At 38.8% G+C, this 21,092-nt stretch overlaps 1 pseudogene; it reads left to right on the plus strand.

Moving 5' to 3' along the window:
• The first annotated feature begins 3,472 nt into the window (after nt 1-3,472).
• Nucleotides 3,473-21,092, plus strand: part of LOC127527548 (uncharacterized) — a 120,997-nt pseudogene continuing 103,377 nt past the window's right edge.

Consider the following 21,092-nt stretch of genomic DNA (forward strand, 5'->3'; position numbering starts at 1 on the left):
CACGGGCAGTGGTGCAGTAAGAATTATGTTTCTGGACTTCTCTAGCGCCTTCAACACCATCCAAACTCTGCTCCTTAGGGACAAGCTGACAGAGATGGGAGTAGATTCATACCTGGTGACATGGATTGTGCACTATCTTACAGACTGTACGTCTGACATTGTGGTCAGCAGCACAGGAGCGCCACAGGGGACTGTACTTTCTCCGGTCCTGTTCAGTCTATATACATCGGACTTCCAATACAACTCGGAGTCCTGCCACGTACAAAAGTTCGCTGACGACACTGCTATCGTGGGCTGCATCAGGAGTGGGCAGGAGGAGGAGTATAGGAACCTAATTAAGGACTTTGTTAAATGGTGCGACCCAAACCACCTACACCTGAACACCAGCAAAACCAAAGAGCTGGTGGTGGATTTTAGGAGGCCCAGGCCCCTCACGGATCCCGTGATTATCAGAGGTGACTGTGTGCAGAGGGTACAGACCTATAAATACCTGGGAGTGCAGCTGGATGATAAACTGGACTGGACTGCCAATACTGATGCTCTGTGCAAGAGATGACAGAGCCGACTACTCTTCCTTAGAAGGCTGGCATCTTTCAACATCTGCAATAAGATGCTGCAGATGTTCTATGAAACGGTTGTGGCGAGTGCCCTCTTCTACGCGGTGGTGTGCTGGGGAGGCAGCATAAAGAAGAGGGACACCTCACACCTGGACAAACTGGTGAGGCAGGCAGGCTCTATTGTGGGCACGGAGGTGGACAGTTTGACATCTGTGGCAGAGCGACGGGCACTGAGCACGCTCCTGTCAATCATGGAGAATCCACTGCATCCACTGAACAGTATCATCTCCAGACAGAGGAGCAGCTTCAGCAACAGACTGCTGTCACTGTCCTGCTCCACTTACAGACTGAGGAGATCGTTCCTCCCCCACACTATGCAACTCTTCAATTCCACCTTGGGGTGGGAACGGTAACATTATACATTGTTATTGACTGTTATACCTGCCTCTCACTATCCACCTTGCACTTTTTAACTTGCACTGTGTTTTTATCACGCTTTAATTAATATTGTTTTTATCAGTATGCTGCTGCTGAAGTATGTGAATTTCCCCTTGGGAATTAATAAAGTATCAATCTATCTATCTATCTATCTATCTATCTATCTATCTATCTATCTATCTATCTATCTATCTATCTATCTATCTAGTAGCACTACAGCCTTGCAATAAGGAGACACAGATTCTCAGGTCCTCCATGTGAAGAGCTTTCATGTTCTTCCTTTGTCTACATTGGTTCCCTACACATTCATCAGTTTCCTACCACAGTCCAAAGACATGCAGGTTAGGTGGATTGGCAATATTAAATTGGCCCTTGTGTGTGTGTGTTTGGGAGTGTGTGTGTGGTGCGTGTGTGTATTCACCCTGCAGTTGACTGGTGCTTTGTTCAGGGATTGTTCCTGTCTTGTGCCCAATGGATTCTGGAGAGCCTCCATTTCCCTGTGACCCTGCTAAGATTAAAGCAGGCTTAGAAAATGGCATGGTATCTCCACTCTTCCAAAACAGTGTGAATTGAATTATATTGTGCTTACTTGACCATAATGGTTCAGTCCCTTCTACACTCTGAAATCTACGCTGGTTATTACAAAATGCTAAATCTAGAGAGGTTTTCTGTTGGTATTAACATCTTCTTTTTTTTTCTTTTGGCTGCTCCCGTTAGGGGTTGCCACAGTAGATCATCTTTTTCCATATCTTCCTGTCCTCTGCATCTTGCTCTGTTACACCCATCACCTGCATGTCCCCTCTCACCACATCCATAAACCTTCTCTTAGGCTTTCCTCTTTTCCTCTTGCCTGTCAACTCTATTCTTAGTATCCTTTTCCCAATATTCCCAGCATCTCTCCTCTGCACATGTCCAAACCAATGTAATCTCACCTCTCTGACTGTCTCCAAACTGTCCAACCTGAGCTAACCCTCTAATGTACTCATTTCTAATCTTGTCCATCCTCGTCACACCCAATACAAATCTTAACTTCTTTAGCTCTGCTACCTCCAGCTCTGTCTCCTGTTTTTTGGTCAATGCCACCGTCTCCAACCCCATATAACATAGCTGGTCTCACTACCATCCTGTAGACTTTCCCTTTACTCTTGCTGATACCTGTCTGTCACAAGTTACTCCTGACACTCTTCTCCACCCATTCCACCCTGCCTTCACTGTCTTTTTCACCTCTCTTCCACAGTCACAGTACTGTTGATCTCAAATATTTAAACTCATTCACCTTTGCCAACTCTACTCCCTGAATCCACTGACCTCCCTCTCATTTACACACGTTTTCTGTGTTGTTCCTACTGACCTTCATTCCTCTCCTCTCTAGAGTATATCTTCACCTCTCCAGGGTCTCCTCAACCTGCTCCCTAGTATCGCTACAGATCACAGTGTCATCAACAAACATCATACTCCACGGGGACTCCTGTCTAATCTTGTCTGTTAACCTATCCATCACCATTGCAAATAAGAAAGGGCTCAGAGCCGATCCCTGATGTAATCCCACCTTCCTTCTCTCCATCACATCAGCTAACTCTCTCCCATTACCAGTCATATTGCCAACATTCAAAGTTCCTACCCTTAGTTCCACTCTCTTTACCTTCTTCCTCTCCTGCATTTTCCCCCTCTTCTTCTTCTTCGAACAACAGCAGCCCAATTTCCGCCAGCACCCTGTTGGCTAACAATACTAGTGGCAGCTGTTGTTTACCCGGGCCTTGACCGATCTGGTATGGAAATCTGTTTTGTTGCCTTGACCGATCCGGTATGGAAATCTGTTTTGTTGTATTGATCTGGCAAAATTTTACACCAGATGCCTTTCCTGACGTAACCCTCCCATTTATCTGGGCTTGGCACCGGCAGGAAGAAACAGACTGGTTTGTGCACCCCTTGTGGATGGGTTCTGTTGGTATCAATATACTGCGTTTAAAAAAAACAGGCAGTGATTATCTAAATCCCCTGTATTGTACTGTGCTATTTCCAGCTAATATTTGGATAATTAACATCTCCCATGATCATAACATCTCTTTGTAAACTAGCTTTTTTAATATTATTAAGAAGATGCACATTTTAATTACAGAGTGTATTGGGGAGTTTATAACACACTCCTAAAATAAGGCCTCTATCACTCATAGTTTCTAGTTGAATCTGGAAGTTCTCACAGATGTCCACAGATAATGCATGGTCTCCAAACTGCTGGAATATTCTTTGGAAGAAAGAAAGAATTGTAGCATTGATTGTGTGAGCAGTGCAAAAGGAGAGCCCCAAGACAGGAAGAAAAGGAAGGAAGATAAATGACACATATTTTTTTTTTTACTTGTACTGAAGATTAAGTGGTAAAATGAAATAGAATTACTATGAAAATAAATGTTTATAGGTGCAAATATAGAAAATTGCTAGAGATAACTTAAGAGTGTTTTTAGATGGTAATGTTTAAGATGTTGATGAGCAAAAAGTATCATAATGATAGACTGCTAAAAGCGGACATAAAAGCAGCGCTCAAATGCCTATTGATAATCAATAAGGATGATGAAGTAGAGGAGATTCACAAGGAAATTGAAAAGCAAATCAGGTCAGAAAAAAGTAAACAAACAATCAGTTGTGATGTAAGAGTCTGAACTCAGGAGTCTGCAAATGAAACAAATGACAAATAGAGGTAAACCACTATGACCTAAAAAAAGAGATCTTCAGGAAAAATCAATTGAATGTAACAAACTCATTTTTAGCACCAGAGCAAGAAAAACATGTGTGGAAATGTGCATTGAAGTATGAAAACAAATGTTACAAAATGTGTGGATTATAGAATAATTGGTTTAATTTTACTTGAATTTGAGGTATGCTGCTGAAATAGTTAGAGAGGAATAAAAATTATTTCATGCAGTTTAACTTTTCATCTATGTCATAAGTTTCTCTCACGTTTTAGTTTGGTACACTTAATTTAAAGTATGAATTCAATAATTCATACTTCATTAAAGTGAGGTTCTTGAGATTCTAAGCAGCTGTTATCCTTTGAGATCAGCTGTGAAATTTTAAACTTAAAATTCAAAAACTCTCCATTGGGTTACAAGATTTTGGATAAGATTGCCCTTTAAGCAATGTTAACTGTAGCTACAGAAAGAAAACTACTCCCAAGACAAGAAAAGAAAAACATAAAAATAACAACTTCCAAGTATCTTTAAACAGGGTCGTTATTATTATTATTATAATACTAGCAAAATTTCAACTTTAACTTCTGCCAAGGGTGGCACGGTGGCACAGTGGTAGCGCTGCTGCCTCATCGTAAGGAGATCTGGGTTCGTTTCCTGGGTCCTCTCTGCATGGAGTTTGCATGTTCTCCCCATGTCTGCGTGGGTTTCCTCCGGGTGCTCCGGTGTCCTCCCACAGTCCAAAGAGTGCATTGGCGATCCTAAATTGTCCCTAGTGTGTGTGTGCCCTGCGGTGCCCGGGGATTTGTTCCTACCTTGTGCCCTATGCTGGCTGGGATTGGCTCCAGGAGACCCCCATGACCCTGTGTTAGGATATAGTGGGTTGGAAAATGACTGACTAACTGACTTCTGTCAAGCACAACATAGGCTCAGTTTTGTTAATAACAGAACAGATATGCAATTGGGTTGAAAAAACAGCAACAAAATCAATGCCATTAGAGCAACATTCTATTAATCAACACCAACAAAACTAGGCTACTAACTCAAACACATCCTTTGACAAATAGCAAATAGCAACTAAATCTTGTCTACAGAAGGCACCTGTAAAATCTGGTAGTAATGTCAGGTGTTACTACCAGTTGCTAGAAATACCTAGTCATTACACAATCTTCTTGGTACGTATTGAGTGATTATACAAGTTATTTATAATATAATCTTATACTGTTGAATATACATTGTTATGTTGTGTTTGTAAAAAATACTTATGAAGCCCTCTGAGTAACACTCCCAGAAGGTTAAAAATTAAAAATTTCAAACATAAGCATGTGGTGTATCATTTTAGACTTTTTCCAAGATCAGTGATTATGAATGTGATATTATATTTAGCCCCCTTTACTAAGCATCTAGGCCACTGAACAGTGAAAAATAGCATACTTAAATTACAATTGAGAATATTTAGACTTTAAACATCATAATTGAAAAACACATTTTAATATTTCAAATATTTGACTCAACTGTTCTTTTTCTTATTTAATATGTACTTCCACTTTTTGAAGTAAATCATTGTATTTTTTATGATCTCCCCAAATTAGGAAATTAGGGTAGCTTACACTAATTCGGACATTTCTGTATTGTTTAATGTTATTCCTGTATTAAGCTTAGTTCCCAATACTCTGTTTTTACTGTATGTTTGAAGTTTCTGCACCGGCAGTATCTTCTTATATAATATGCTACCATGGCTGTCCGTTTGTCTGCCCAAACTTTTAAATCACCTGTAGCTCACAAACCATTTGACCTATTGACCTGAAATTTGGTACACATATACTATGTGACATCTACTACTTGCTTTCAGGGTGATGATTGACCTCTAAGGTCAAAGGTCAAAAATCAAATAACCTGTAGCCTCAAATTTGGTACACATTGTGAAGGATGGCCGGTCATATATTCCGGCCCACACCTCCAAGCCGCCAGATGGAGCCCTCCCAGCAGCATGGAGGTTCCCTGAATTCCAGCAGGGCCTCATGGACCTTGTAGTTTTTATAAACAGCCCTGCTGGATACCATGGGGACCACCAGGAGCCGCTGTAGGGAGGCTTGGGGAGTGCTACGTGACCTATAACCCAGAAGTACGTCCTTGTCACATGAACAGAAGGAATGACGTGCTTCCGGGATGAAGAAAAGGACTTTTTATCTGACCCGGAAGTGATAAGGAATCACATGTACTGTAGGGTGGATTCACTTCCGGGTCAGGAGATATAAAAGGACTATGAGAAATCCCAGACACTGAGCTGAGCTGGGAGGACGGGTGGCTAAGTGTCTGGGAGTGGAGGATTGTGTATTATTGTGGATTAATTAGAGTATTGGTAATTGTATGAGTAGTGTGGAGTGGTGGGTGCTTAGTGCACTTTATTATAATAAAAAGAACAAGTATTACACTTTTACCTGGTGTTTAGCGTGGTACCTGAGGGTTCAAGAGGACAATAGCGCCCTCTACTGTTACAACATTTACTATGCTAAAACTCTGCACTGCAGCTTTATATTAAAAGTGAAGAGTTTTGGAATGATTACTCTTTTTATTTTTATTTTATTTTATTGTAGAATCAACTCTTGGCAGCGGGCAGCAGGGCGGCCGTGCAGCACATGCATACAGGCGCCGTTCTCATTCCTACCACCTTTGCCGTCACTTCCCCTACCTCTTCATATCTTCAGAGAACGACACTGGCACACACTACTCTGCAGATAGGAAGGTGCCAATGCAGGCAATTTGCCATGCATATATTAGGTGTTAGAGAACTAGAAAAAAAAATCAAAAACTTAAGGCAGCCAGAAGACAATATACTGTCTCTGTTGGCATTTTAATAGGACATATATTTTTAGAGCTACCCCAATGGTGAGGAGGAATTTAAAATATTTTTTTTATTTACTGTACATCATTCAAGGCTGTACAGTTGTCTGCTAGTTTGTGCTGCTTTACAGATGCAGTGCCTTGGTTTGAGTGAATATTTCAAATACCCCACCCAACTATGTGAGGTTTTCTCTAAGTGCTACACTTTTCCTCCCTCGTCCTACAGATGTACATGTTAAAAAATGGGTGATTCTTGTAATAGGTGTGACTGGGCCCTTCAATGGCCAAGCAACACATTCAGGTTAGTTTCTGCTTTGCTCAAAATCCTGCCTGAGAAAGGCTTCGATCCCTTGTGACCTAGTGAGTTTAAAAATGTTATGTATATATTTGTTTTTCTATTGGTATTTACTTGAGAGTCAACATGTAGAATTAGAAGTATTAAAAGTTAACATTGGAAGTTTTTAAAATTAATATCTAACTAAATAAGTTGTTTGTTGTTTTGCCTAATTTTTGTTTGTTCAAAAATTTTAAATGCTTATATGTACTGAAGAAACATTAACAGTAAAGAAACAAACTAATCATACATTTCTGCTTTGGAATCTGAACAGGACAAAATCCTTGTAAATAAGAGTGATGAGTTTAGTAACATGGATCTACTACAGAGACATGCACCGCTAAATTAGAATTTCTCATTTAATTGAATGAGAGAGTCGGTGGCTGTGTATGTTTTCAGATTTAATAGAATGAAATGAAATTTCTTGATGTTTATTTCATGTCCCATTGTTGAATCAGGTAAATTGCAAGTTATTCATATCTACATTTTCTATTAAAATACAATTCAGTCAAAAAGGTAAAGTTATGTTTTTTCATTCAATGTTATTTTCAGTTCTCAGCTCTTTTATGGATATGCTTAAGAAAATTACTCACTAATTCAAAAGGAAATTTTGATCATTACAAGTGATGCCATATATAAAAGGTAATCATCTGAGTACACTAATGATTTTTTTGTAATAAACGCTATCTATCTGCTGAAGAATACCTTTGCTAATTTAGTTGGTAATATAATAAAGAAGGGTTTTAAATTTGTGTCTCGCTGGGAAAAAAGCACATCCAGTAAAGATTGAATCATTTTGTTGTCTATAGGTTTTATTACTTACTGTTTTTCTATTTACCATTTTAAAGTTTTCTCATATTCCCCAGGTTGAAGCATGATATGGCAGATTTTCATTGGCTTCCTCATCAAGAATTTAATCTAAAATCTTTGCACCTTCCAGTTAACAATTGCCACTATACTCCTATGAATTCACTATACAGTAGTATGTGCCTCCAGCCAGAGGTGTACTGGACATGAGCCCTTGACAAAAGACATGAGAGCAGACTCAGGATATACTGTAATGGTAAAACCAGGAAAATTAATTCCCAACTGAGCTTTGTACCACAGCGACCTGAACTTGCACTAAACAACAAGACCAATTGAACAATTATAGCAATGGTGAACTAACCAATGAAATCATTAATGTCATTTTTTTTTACTTGCTTGTTTGTTTTATTTTCTATAAAGGCACTAACTAATTTTAATATGGCATAAATGTGCCTTTCTCAGTAGGTATGATGCATGGTTCTTCAATCATTAGCTTTGCTTCCTTATAGCTCCATGGATCAGTTATTAATTCATAGCTCATTATCTGTGCAGGGTTTCATTTTGTCATGGTACTCCAGCTTCCTCCCATGTCTTTAAGAGACAATGTTCATTTTTAACTATTAATTAAATCAGTATGAGAATTTGGGTGAGTGTGCTCTGTGATAAACTGCTATCCCATATAAACTACCATCCCAGTAGTGGCTGCATTTAGATCCCTTCAGTTCTATTATGGAGACAGATTTAAAAAAATACTGTATAAATATTCAAAGTTCAAGTTTTTTATTTAGTCATGAAAATGTAATTTACCTTCTCAGCTATATATAGTAATGGACAAAAAATGTGTTGAGACAAAAAGGTTCAAAGTTTCAGAAAAATTCTGAAATATTTTCATGATTTAAATAAGATCCAGCATAGTAAAAACCAATTTTCCCAAAATCCTGAGTGACCTGTAAAACTGCTATGGAGCCCCAAATCCCAAATATAAGCTTACAAATAAAAGTACTGGGTTCACATAAATGGTTTATTATAACCAAACACCTTCAAACAGGTTTTTGTTCAAATTCCTAACACAAATACAACTTTCTTCTTTCTCTTTTATACTCTTCCTCCACTCCTCCCAGGAGAACGTTGTCCTCTTCAACCATACTTCAAGTGACCTGGGTGAGGCAGAGTAGTTCCTTTAATACACGGCCCATTCTGATGCTGGGACTTTGAATGTAGGAAGTACATCTAAGTCAGGCAGAATTCCCACAGAAAAGGGGTCACTAATCTCCCTGGCACCCTCAGAACCAAGCAGGGCTGCCCCACAGGACTACAATTCCTAATATGCCCTGCAGGTGTACAAATGGGTACCCTGGCCCAGAAATGCTGCCATTTAGCATGTCTCTCTATCTCCCTCCATTGTACTGGACATCAGTTCAGATCAACCCTGCCTGCCATCGATTATATCTGTCACATTACTTTTTTTTTCCTGCATTTTTTTTTTTTACTTAACAGACCAGAACAGAACAACTATAAGCAAATATTCTAGTAAGTTACCAGTTCATTATTATTTATTATTTATCACATATTTAATGTTCTATTCATGATTTGTGATATTTATAAAGTCATGTATTATTGTTTTTGCCATTTTATATTATTTTTAAAGGCACAATCAATAAAGCTGAGCAACTGAGCTTTACAATGCATATTGTACCTGTATGTATAATTTTTTATGTGACAAAATTTCATTTGGTTTGATTTAATTTGAAGTGCTCATACACATTGTATATATACTGTATATTTTATAAATATACTATACTTTACATTTAAATAGTTGTATTCCATGTCCTAAATAAAGAGAAAGACTCACAATGGACTGCACCTAACGTCTCAGAATGCCAGGATGTGTCCAACCACTTCAGTCTACATCTGCAAATTAAGTGAACTAACAATAGTAGAATTAATGCCATTAATATGCATTAATCAGAGTAATGATCCTAACACAGATAACTGAGAGAGGCTATTGAGGAACTCACTCCACATAAAAGATTCTTCTTGCCCTTTGTCTTGAAATGGCAAAATCAGCTGTAGACACCAAAGGAAAGTAATTGGTCTGACACACATACCGCATGAAATCAGAAGAGATCCACAAGCTTCAAGCAGTGGACAATGTATTAATTTGTGCGTTACAGTGTGAATAGCACCCAGCCATAGCTATATCAAAGAGCATAATGTATCAAATACATGATAACATACATAGTTTAACAGGGTAGTGCATGGAAGCCACTGAAGGCACATTATAAGTGTAAATTTCTTATGCACATCATCATATCTTGTACTGTACATACTGTACAAGATGAAGCTGCTGTTTCAACTGTTTATTTATGGGCTTCAGTACTATTGTGTTGACAAATGATTCCTTTCTTTTGTTTTTTGTCCAGGAAAGAATTTTCTTTTTTCACACCTCTTTACTAGCTTTCTTTACCTATCAATGATCTTAGGCAACAATAAGAAGGGCACTTCTAAATCAACATCTTAGACAAGTAAAGAATTAATCAGCCTGTGCAATGTAGGGTGTAAATTAATTTAAAATTGTACATGAGGTACTTCTCTCAACAATAAAAATGATCCAAAATAAATAAGGGTGCTGGACCCTAACTGTGAAGGATACCATGCATCGGAGCTGGGGGGTCCTCTACAGCGCATCTTCAACCTGAGCCTGGAACAGGGGAGAGTCCCGAGGCTTTGGAAAACATCTTGCATCACCCCAGTCCCAAAGGTGTCACGTCCTAGTGAGCTGAATGACTTCTGGCCTGTTGTTCTGACATCACATGTGATGAAGACCATAGAGAGGCTGCTGCTTCACCACCTGAGGCCACAGGTTCAACACGCCCTCGACCCTCTGCAGTTTACATATCAGGAGAAGGTGGGAGCGGAGGATGCCATCATCTATATGCTACACCGATCCCTCTCCCACTTGGACAGAGGCAGTGGTGCTGTAAGAATTATGTTTCTTGACTTCTCTAGTGCCTTCAACACAATCCAACCTCTGCTCCTTAGGGACAAGCTGACAGAGATGGGAGTAGATTCATACCTGGTGGCATGGATCGTGGACTATCTTAAAGATAGACCTCAGTATGTGCGTCTTGGGAACTGTACGTCTGACATTGTGGTCAGCAACACAGGAGCGCCGCAGGGGACTCTACTTTCTCCGGAACCTGTTCAGTCTATATACATCGGACTTCCAATACAACTCGGAGTCCTGCCACGTGCAAAAGTTCGCTGACAACACTGCTATCGTGGGCTGCTTCAGGAGTGGGCAGGAGGAGGAGTATAGGGACCTAATCAATGAGTTTGTTAAATGGTGCGACTCAAACCACCTACACCTGAACACCAGCAAAACCAAGGAGCTGGTGGTGGATTTTAGGAGGACCAGACCCCTCATGGACCCCGTGATCATCAGAGGTGACTGTGTGCAGATGGTACAGACCTATAAATACCTGGGAGTGCAGCTGGATGATAAATTAGACTGCCAATACTGATGCTCTGTGTAAGAAAGGACAGAGCCGGTTATACTTTCTTAGAAGGCTGGCGTCCTTCAAGATCTGCAATAAAATGCTGCAGATGTTCTATCAGACGGTTGTGGCGAGCGCCCTCTTCTGCGCGGTGGTGTGCTGGGGAGGCAGCATTAAGAAGAAAGACGCCTCATGCCAGGACAAACTGGTGAGGAAGGCAGGCTCTATTGTTGGCATGGAGCTGGACAGTTTGACATCTGTGGCAGAGCGATGGGCGCTAAGCAGGCTCCTATCAATTATGGAGAATCCACTGCATCCACTAAACAGTGTCATCTCCAGACAGAAGAGCAGCTTCAGCGACAGACTGCTGTCACTGTCCTGCTCCACTGACAGACTGAGAAGATCGTTCTTCCCCCAAACTATGCGACTCTTCAATTCCACCCGGGTGGGGTAAACATTAACATTATACATAGTTATTGTCTGTTTTTACCTGCATTATTATCAATCTTTAATTTAATATTGTTTTTTTGTATCAGTATGCTGCTGTTGGAGTATGTGAATTTCCCCTTGGGATTAATAAAGTATCTATCTATCTATCTATCTATCTATCTATCTATCTATCTATCTATCTATCTATCTATCTATCTATCTATCTATCTATCTATCTATTCAGCACTGACTTCACTAGGTTATATCTGTTAGGATTATTCTAAATTAACAAAAAAAAATATTCTGGGGAAAAATGTTATTTTTCATATGGTGTTGCACTCACCATGTTTCTTAATCCTTTCACTTTGACTTCCTACAGGACATTCCTTGCGTGTCAATGTTTTTTGTTTTGTTGGAAAAATCTCAAACCCCCTCCATAACTCAATTAGAAAGAGATAGCACATATTATCGAAAACTATAAAAAAAGTGTATTATTTTTTATGACGTTATCCTTGTTAATTTTAAAATGGAAGTCCTGAACAGAAGTGTTTTTGGGTCTTTTTGGTATTCTACCGTACTGCTCCTTGCATGTGTCATTTGCTTGCTGGAACACAAGTTGAATTTGTACAGTTGAACTGTGCTGAAAGAATGTGCTAATAAAATGTCTTCATAATGCTCATCCCACAAATCTTACTTTTTTGTTTTGCCTTCACATTATCATTTTTGACAGCATGGGATAATTTTGATTTTTTTCACAAACTAGAAAGCAATCATAAACTAAACTACCATATCTACTTCTAATCATAACATGCATTAATACATATAGTAATGTAACATAAGTGGGTTTAGGGGATGGATGGATAGATGAATGTGCTACAGTATGAAATGTATTTTAACGTGTTAGCTTAGCTTGAGAAGAAGATTTTCTTGTGTGCTTTATTTTAATATAATTTTCTGTATTTAGAAATTCTAAATATTTGTCATTTCCATCATTATTACTGTAGAAATCATTGTACTGAATATGCATTTTCACTAAAAAATTCTCTCTAAACAGTTGTGCTTTTTAAAGGGTTGTGTTTATATTCATACTACAATATGTAAAAGAAGTATTTTTTTATAAAACATTCCAAACATAACCAATAACTTGAAAAACAGATGGCATGCCAGCATTAATTATTGATGTTGAGTGGGACAAATGGGCTTAGGAAATTAATTCATATATTGATAATTGGTTGGTCAAAAATAAGCAGATTCCTCAGAGCAACAATTACCAGTAAAATGAAACTCTAAATTATAGGAAATCAAAAGATAGGGATGTCAGGAACAAAGCATCTTTGAGGCCTGTGAAAATATACTAGAGAGTAGCATACTGTGTTTATTAATGATGTTGATGTGGCTCTGGCACTTTCGGCGGTTTTTGGACTAGACCCGTTTGAATCATGAATTTCATATGATGGATCTTCTGATGTCTCACTTGTTCCCATTAATTACTCAATTTGAGAAGGACACATAGCTGTTAATTCTGAGAGCAGAGGCTCCAATGCTGTTGCTGAGCAGTTTCCATCAGTCTGATAAAACACTGAAGAGCAAATGATAGGCATAGGGTAAAATGTATGATGTTTGATTGCGTTCAAAAAAGCAACCACTTCATCCCAACTGACTAGAAAATGGAACTTGTCATCTCTATCGCCTGGATTGCCACAACTTCAAGGGGATAACCCTGCTCTCGGCGCTGGGTAACGTCCTTGCTAGGGTCATCCTCAATAGGATCCCTGATCACTTGCTCACCTTCCAGCGACCGGAGCAGTCTGCTTTTATGCCTAAGAAGTCTACCATCGACTGTATCCTGGCACTGAGGGTTCTCATGGAGCGCAAATACGAATATCAGCAGAGTTTCTTTGTAGCTTTTGTTGGTTTTCGTAAAGCATTCGACTCAGTTGACCAAGCTGCTCTGTCAGACATATTGAGACTTGGCGGGATCCCCTCAAGGTTGCTGGATATCATGACCAGCCTGTACAACTGGTACTGTGAATGCTGTGCAGAATGGAGGCAGAACCTCTGCATTTTTCCCAGTTAATCCTGGGGTTCATCTGGGGTGTGTTCTTGCAAGGACTGGGTGCTGGGCAAGGTCATGAGGTCCAGTAGCTGTGGGGCATCTGTTGGTGAAGAAAGATTAACTGATCTTGACTTTGCTGATGATGCTGTGATCTTCGCACAGTCAATGAAGGCTCTGATCGGGGCTCTCGAGGGACTGAGCAAGCAGTCTTAGTGTCTGGGCTTGTGAGTTTTCTGGATAAAAACCAAGATCCAGGCCATTAATGACCTCTTAGGTACAGCCATCAGCAGTGTGTCTGTCTGCGGAGAGAGTGTCGACCTTGTTGAGAGATTTACTTACCTTGGCAGTGACATTCATGTCTCTGGTGACTTTTCCTATGAAGTCAGTAAATGGATTGGGAGAGCATGGGGGTCATGAGGTCACTGGAAAGGGGTATGTGGTGCTCCTGATATCTATGGAAAGAGACAAAGGTCCAAGTGTTTAAAGTCCTGGTGCTTCTTGTCTTGCTATATGGTTGCGAGACATGGACGCTATCCAGTGACCTGAGATGAACACTGCACTCCTTCAGTACTGTGTCTCTTCCGAGAATCTTTGGGTGCCGCTGGTTTTACTTTGTGTCAAATGAGCAGTTGCTCATGGAGTCCCAAATGAGGCACATTACCTGCATTGTGAGGGAGCGCCAGTTACGGCACTACAGCCATGTGGCACAATTCCCAGAGGGTCATCCGGCTCACAGGATCCTCATTGTTGAGGATCTGAGTGATTATACCAGGCCAAAGGGATGCCCACATAACACCTGGCTACAGCAAATAGATCTGGTCATTTCTGTAGGGTGAGACTGGACCATGTGTCAGCCTGAGGGGTGCGGCCACGTGCTGTACCAGTGCATGCTCCCCAACCAGACCCGACTGTATTAGTAATTGTTTGCTGTTTTGTTCTACTGATTGCCAGCACAATAGGGATTTGGTATTACTTACACAAAATGGAATCCAACATTTGAAAGTTGGTAATGAATCTTGTGTTGAAGATGTTACAGAGGTGTATTCAAACACTGTTTTAAAGTCCTGAGAACCTGAAGTACTGAAGCACCATTTCCTTTGCAATTGACAATGCCTCAGCCAGCTTGGGTATTTGGTTCAGCAAATCATGACCAAGCCACTTGAGAGAGTCACATTAAGGATGTGGGTATACACACTACAGTAATGTTGGCCTCATGATTTGTTCCAACCATCATGCATCAGTTTCTAAAGTGTGCAGTTTTTGGAACAGCAGACTGGAAATGTTTTCCAGTTTTGCGGGAGGTATATATATAAAAGGAATGACAAATAATGCTCTTGAAATAATGGTAAATTCATTATCAGTACAACTTATGACTAAAAATAGAAACAAGGTTTTTTGTTAGTCCTCTGTCCACATATCTGTAATGACTGCACATCTATATATGGCTATGATAGGTTTGATTTTGGTCAATGCAGTCTCTTAAAAAACCTGTGCGTTTTCCTGGGCAGTATTGTTTGAAGAGGCAATATGCTGGATACGTTGAGTCTGTCATATTTCACAGTCATGCCAACTAGACCAACTAGAAGTTGATAGGGCTAAATATCTTCACATACAAATTCAGTGGTTCACTTGGAGAAGCACAGTTTGGTTTGGCTGGATATCATTAAATTAACACAAGCAATTAACAGAGCAAGCTGGATTTACAAAATACTCTAAATCAGGGTTGTCCAACTCCGGTCCTGGTAGGCTGCAGTGGCTGCAGGTTTTCGTTCTAATCATCTTAATTAGTGAGCCATTTTTGTTGCTGATTAACTGGTTTTGCCTTAGTTTTAATTGACGTGACTCAGCCTACTTAGTTGTTTCTTTTTCCTTATTGAGCAGCCACACAATAATGAGACACAAAACAAGCTGCCACATGACCAGCTAACCTGAAAATAAAGAAAGGTGAAGGTTCATTCATGTTGGTCTGCTCAGATCACCAGATAGATAGATATATAGAGAGAGAGAGCAAGAGAGAGAAATTTGGCTTTTTTACAGGTGCTCTTTCTCATTAAATAAATAAATATACACACATAAATCTGTTCTGAACAAACACAAGAATGACTACAAAGCAAGAACATATAAAAGAAAGAAAACATTTTGACTTGGCTGTCACAGTAACAGTGAGGCATTATGCAGATATTTTGCTGTCAGTATAAAGCCCCAGCATCATTTCTTGACACATTTCTGCTGAATAATGTGTTGGCTCAGAGTAAGTGCGTCAGAGAGCGGATATGCAACATTGTTTTTAATGGCACTGTAAGTTTTGTTTTAATTCTCTCCTTTGCTACTACCTCCAGGGGGTTCAGAGTGTGTCCTGTAGCTGAGCTTGCCCTTTTAATTAGCTTGTTGATTTGGTTGGCCTCTTTTGAAGTGATGTCACTAGCCCAGCACACTACAACATAGAAAACTGAACTGGCCATCACAGAGTTGTAGAAGATGTGAAGGATGTCACTTCTGACATTAAACAAATACAGTCTTCTAAGGAAAAAGAGCCTGTTCTGCCCTTTCTTATATAGTTCCTCTGTTTTCGTAGACCAGTCCAACCCGTTATTAATGTGGACCCCCAAATACTTGCAGGAGTGAATGACCTCTATATCCACTCCTTGAGTAGTGACCGGACATAGAGACTCATAGGTACTCATAGGTACAGTGAAAGTCAATAACCAGTTCCTTCGTTTTGCTGATGTTAAGATGCAGACAATTCTCTTTGCACCAAGAAAGTTCTTCACCTGACTCAAATGCCCCTTTATCAAAATGGAACACAAGTGTAGAATGACCTGAGAATTTCTGCAAGTGACATGTTCTAGTGTTATAATTGTAGTCAGAGGTGTACAACATGAAGAGAAAAGGAGACAGGACTGCTCCTTGTGGTGCTCCACTGTTGCTCACATCTGTATCACAAACACAGTCCATAAGTCTCATAAACTCCAGTCTGCCCAACAGATAATCCGTTATCCAGGACACCATAGGCTCATCCATATGCATATCTCTGAGTGTACCCCTTAACAGGGACAATTGAATGGTATTGAAGAAAAAAAAAAGTGTGTCCAGGTGGTCTACCACAAGAGTACTCATATATTCCAGGACCAGTCTTTCAAAGGTCTTCATGATGTGAGACATAAGCATCACTGTTCTTTATCCATTAGGTGAAGAGGTGCCTGCCTTCTTTGGAACAGGAACAATGCAGGATGTTTTCCACAGCACTGTACTTTGTGCACATGACAATACCATTACTACTGCTGCTAAAATTATATTACATGTTCTTAAGACATTCATTTTTAGAAGGTAATATTTCTTGCTGTAATATCTATTGAATGGATGCGTTCAGGAGCTATTTTGATCAAGAGCTAAAGAGCTGTTGATTGTTCATGCAGGGAACAGGTTTTAAAAACACATACATTTTTCAAGTAAAATAACAAATATTACAGAATATCACATAAAAGGTAGCAAATAGATATCAACAGCCACTTTCCTCAAGCTTTCTTTCTGCTCATGATATCTAGCCATCTCTGCCCACCTTAATATGTATAGTTGTTACTTACCATTTATTTAGGCATTTACATAGGAAAGTTTTTTGCCATTTATGTTTTTTATTTACACAAATTCAGCAGTAATATACTGTATACATCAGGTAAGCTAATTTGTGTTTTCTATCAATCAATTAAAATGAAGTTTTTACATTTCTGTTTATCATGCCAGTTGAGTGTGGCAATGTATTGCAAGTTGGTTGGGGAAGACTTTGTGCACATGACAATAGTACTACTTCTGCTGCTAATATTACATTATATATTCTTGCTACATTCTTTTAGAAAGCTAATATTTCTTGAAGCACTATTGACTTACAGATGATACCAGTTATGGTTGTTTATAGTCAGCTTCACACTTTTTTCTATGAGAGAGCAATAGAACTGTGATTTGAGTTCAAACACAGTAGAGTTCAAACATGTTTTAAGGTAAATACTGCTGGAATTATATATATTTTTTAACTTGCAATATTTTTATATAATATCATTGCATGACCAGCTTGAAAGCTTTATTATCAAGATGTCATATATCTGCTCCATGGTAGGCAGCAAAAATAACAGATTTATGAGAAGCCTTAAATTCAACAGACAAGACAGATTAAAGGGACTATTTCAAATAATATTTACAGTAGCACATGCAGTAAAATGAAATCTGTTAATTGCACTCTGAATTTTCCATTATGATTTCCGTTTCTATTTATATGATTTATTTTCAGTTAATAGCTTTATGACTGTCAGATTGAATTTGCTTCATGCACTCTCATAATATACTGTGCAAAAATTATATAAGAGCTATTCAATTATTTATACTGTTCAACCACAGCTGAATGAACACTAAATACTTGGGTAACTCTAAGCACACCAGGCTGATAAAAACTGTACTGTTTTTCAGCGTTTTTTTTTGGCTTTATACATTCTCTTTCCCCTTCCTTGAAAAATACATACTGTATATTTAACATATGCAATATAGTATTGCTACATCACAAAGACATTTTGTGTTGCTGAAAAATAAATTTAGGGCATTTAGTTTCAAATTACTTCCCCTGATAACATTTACTTAAATGAACCAGTTTGCTTAGAACGTATTAAATCAATAACATTCATTTTGAACTTTACAAACTTTCAGATGTGCATTAAAAGAATAGTATAGCAAGTTGCTGACAAATAGATTAATTAGAATGGTGATTATCATATTTTGATTGTTTTTTGGGACTGGTTATTCCAAACACATGCATTTTATAGTAGGTTATACAATACAATACAATTTATTTTTGTATTGCCCAAAATCACACAAGAAGTGCCACAATGGGCTTTAACATGCCCTGCCTCTTGACAGCCCCCCAGCCTTGACTCTCTAAGAAGACAAGGAAAAACTCCCCAGAAAAAACCTTGTAGGGAAAAAATGGAAGAAACCTTGGGAAAGGCAGTTCAAAGAGAGGCCCCTTTCCAGGTAGGTTGGGCATGCAGTGGGTGTCAAAAAGAAGAGGGTCAATACAATACAATACAATACAATACAATACAATACAATACAATACAATACACAGAACCGAACAAATCCTCAATACAGTATAAAAATAAAAATTTTAGAAGTACAGAGCAGAATTTAACAATAGATGATATCACATAATATGATTTGGATTTGTTTAGAGTCCTGGAGACCTCATCCATCAAGCTGCCTCCCCCATTTGGTCATTCCATGGCTGAAACAGCACTGGGCCAGCCAATCCGATGAAAGGACCCCTCGATAAGGATAAGGTTATAATGACCATAGATAAAAAAGAATGGGTAAACCCTTTTGTATCATCACTTTTATCTACGATTTTTCTTGCATGTGCACCTTGCTGTCATTCAGAGAGGCGGAACTCCACGTGACACCTATACTCAAGTCTGGCGTCTGCTGCTGAGGTATGGTACTGGGACTCCACTTTGAACAGAAGGATTCTCAAGCGTTTGTTGTGGGTTATGCCTTAGGTAATAAGGAGTCTATCGCAGAGCACAGAAGGGTAACCCAAATTTAACTAATGCAAAGAGAGCAGGGAGCTAGTGCTGACAGTGGAGTTTAAAAAAATCTTCTGGACTGGTATACAATAGTTTGATCCATGGGCATATGTTAGGGCCAAACCCAAATTTATGCAAAGTGGTGAATAGGTAATCCCATTCAACCATATCAAATGCTTTTTCTGCATCCAAAGATAATAAGATCTCTGGAGGTTGGACTTTATGAGCAAATATATTATATTAAATAGCCAAATATCTACATTTAATAAATCCGGTTTGGTCTTGTGATATTATATAAGGGAGCACTTTCTCAATCTTTCTAGTTAGGACTTTGGTAAGTATCATCATTATTCAGAAGTGAGATTGGTCTGTATCAGTGGTTCCCAAACTCGGCCCTGGTGACCCCCTGTGGCTGCAGGTTTTTGTTCCAACCAGATTCACAATCGGTGATAATAATCGATAACAACTGATCTCATTTAATCAGCTGGTCTTTTTTACTCTTCTCTTATTCTACATTCAGAAAAACATAACAGTATGATTTTTACATTTATAAGACATTATTTCTATTTTTTTCTAAAGCTATAAATGCTTAATTCTCTTTTGTTGGTTTTCTATTATTTTCCCCTTTTTCTGTGTAGTTTGCTCCCTTCATTTATCCCTAATAGTGACAATTAACAACCAGCATAGCAGACACCTGGGATGATGAAAGCTGCAACGACTTCAGTTTCAGACCCGCTAATTAGTAAATAATCAGTTAAATAACCAGAACATCTGGAAAAGCAGAATGGAAAATTACGTTGAAAAAATTGTTAATGACTTAAAAAAAAAACTACATATTCTCCATATAACTGCTGAGTACATTTTAATAAAAATCTACCAAACATAGTTTGTAATTTCTATATTGACACTAAAACACAGAAAGTGGGAAATAATAACTCACTTAATTAGGCTAGAAGTCCAATGAAAAACAGAAGTTGGTTGGAACAAAAACCTGCAGCCACAGGGGGTCCCCAGGATTGAGTTTGGGAACCACTGATGCACATTGTAGTAAGTTCTTCTTTTTCATAGGAAAAACGGTAATTAATGCTTGGTGAAAAGTTTAAGGTAGAATTTTATTGTCAATTGCTTCTATAAGTGTTGCTAATAAAAGAGGAGCTAATTTGAATGAATTTTATTTTATAAAATTCAGCAGGATAGCCATCAGGACCTGGTGCTTTCCCACTCTGAAGTGAGTTTATAGTGTCTAGTAAATCTGATATTGTCAAAGGTTTATCCAATTCCTCTGCACTGAGGGTATCTAGCTGTGATATCCATAATGTATCAAAAACACATTAGATTGTGTCTTGCATTCTTTACACTGAGTGGAATATAAGGACTGATAGAACTCTCTAAATGTGTGCATTATTTTTTATTGCCAATAATTCTGTGTTGGTGATTACTGATATTGCACTGCAAACTTCCTGCTTGTGGATTTGTTGAGCTGAGATCTTATTAGCTTTCTCTCTATGTTCATAGTAATGATGTCGCGATTTAAAAATGAGTTGTTCTGTTTCTTTTTTTGTCAAAAGGTTGAGTTCTGATTGCAAAGCCTGTCTTTTCCTAAAAAGTGCCTCATTTGGAGACATAGCAAGTTCTTGATTTATTCTGGTAATTTCATTGATTAACTCTGAGGCCTTCTTGGTTTCCGATTTATTTTTGGGAGAGAAAAATGAGATAATCTGTCCTCTTAAAATGCCTTTAGAAAAAAAAATGCCTTTATTCCTGCAGAAACCTCTGAGGATGCATTTGTCACTAAAAAACACTCAGTTTTCTTGGATGTAAATTCTGTACAGTTCTCGTCAGCTAATAACAAGGGGTTAAGACGCCAGCTGGGAGAGGAGTA

Source organism: Erpetoichthys calabaricus, chromosome 4 (genome assembly GCF_900747795.2).
Source record: "Erpetoichthys calabaricus chromosome 4, fErpCal1.3, whole genome shotgun sequence".
In the NCBI taxonomy this organism is placed as follows: Eukaryota; Metazoa; Chordata; class Cladistia; order Polypteriformes; family Polypteridae; genus Erpetoichthys; species Erpetoichthys calabaricus.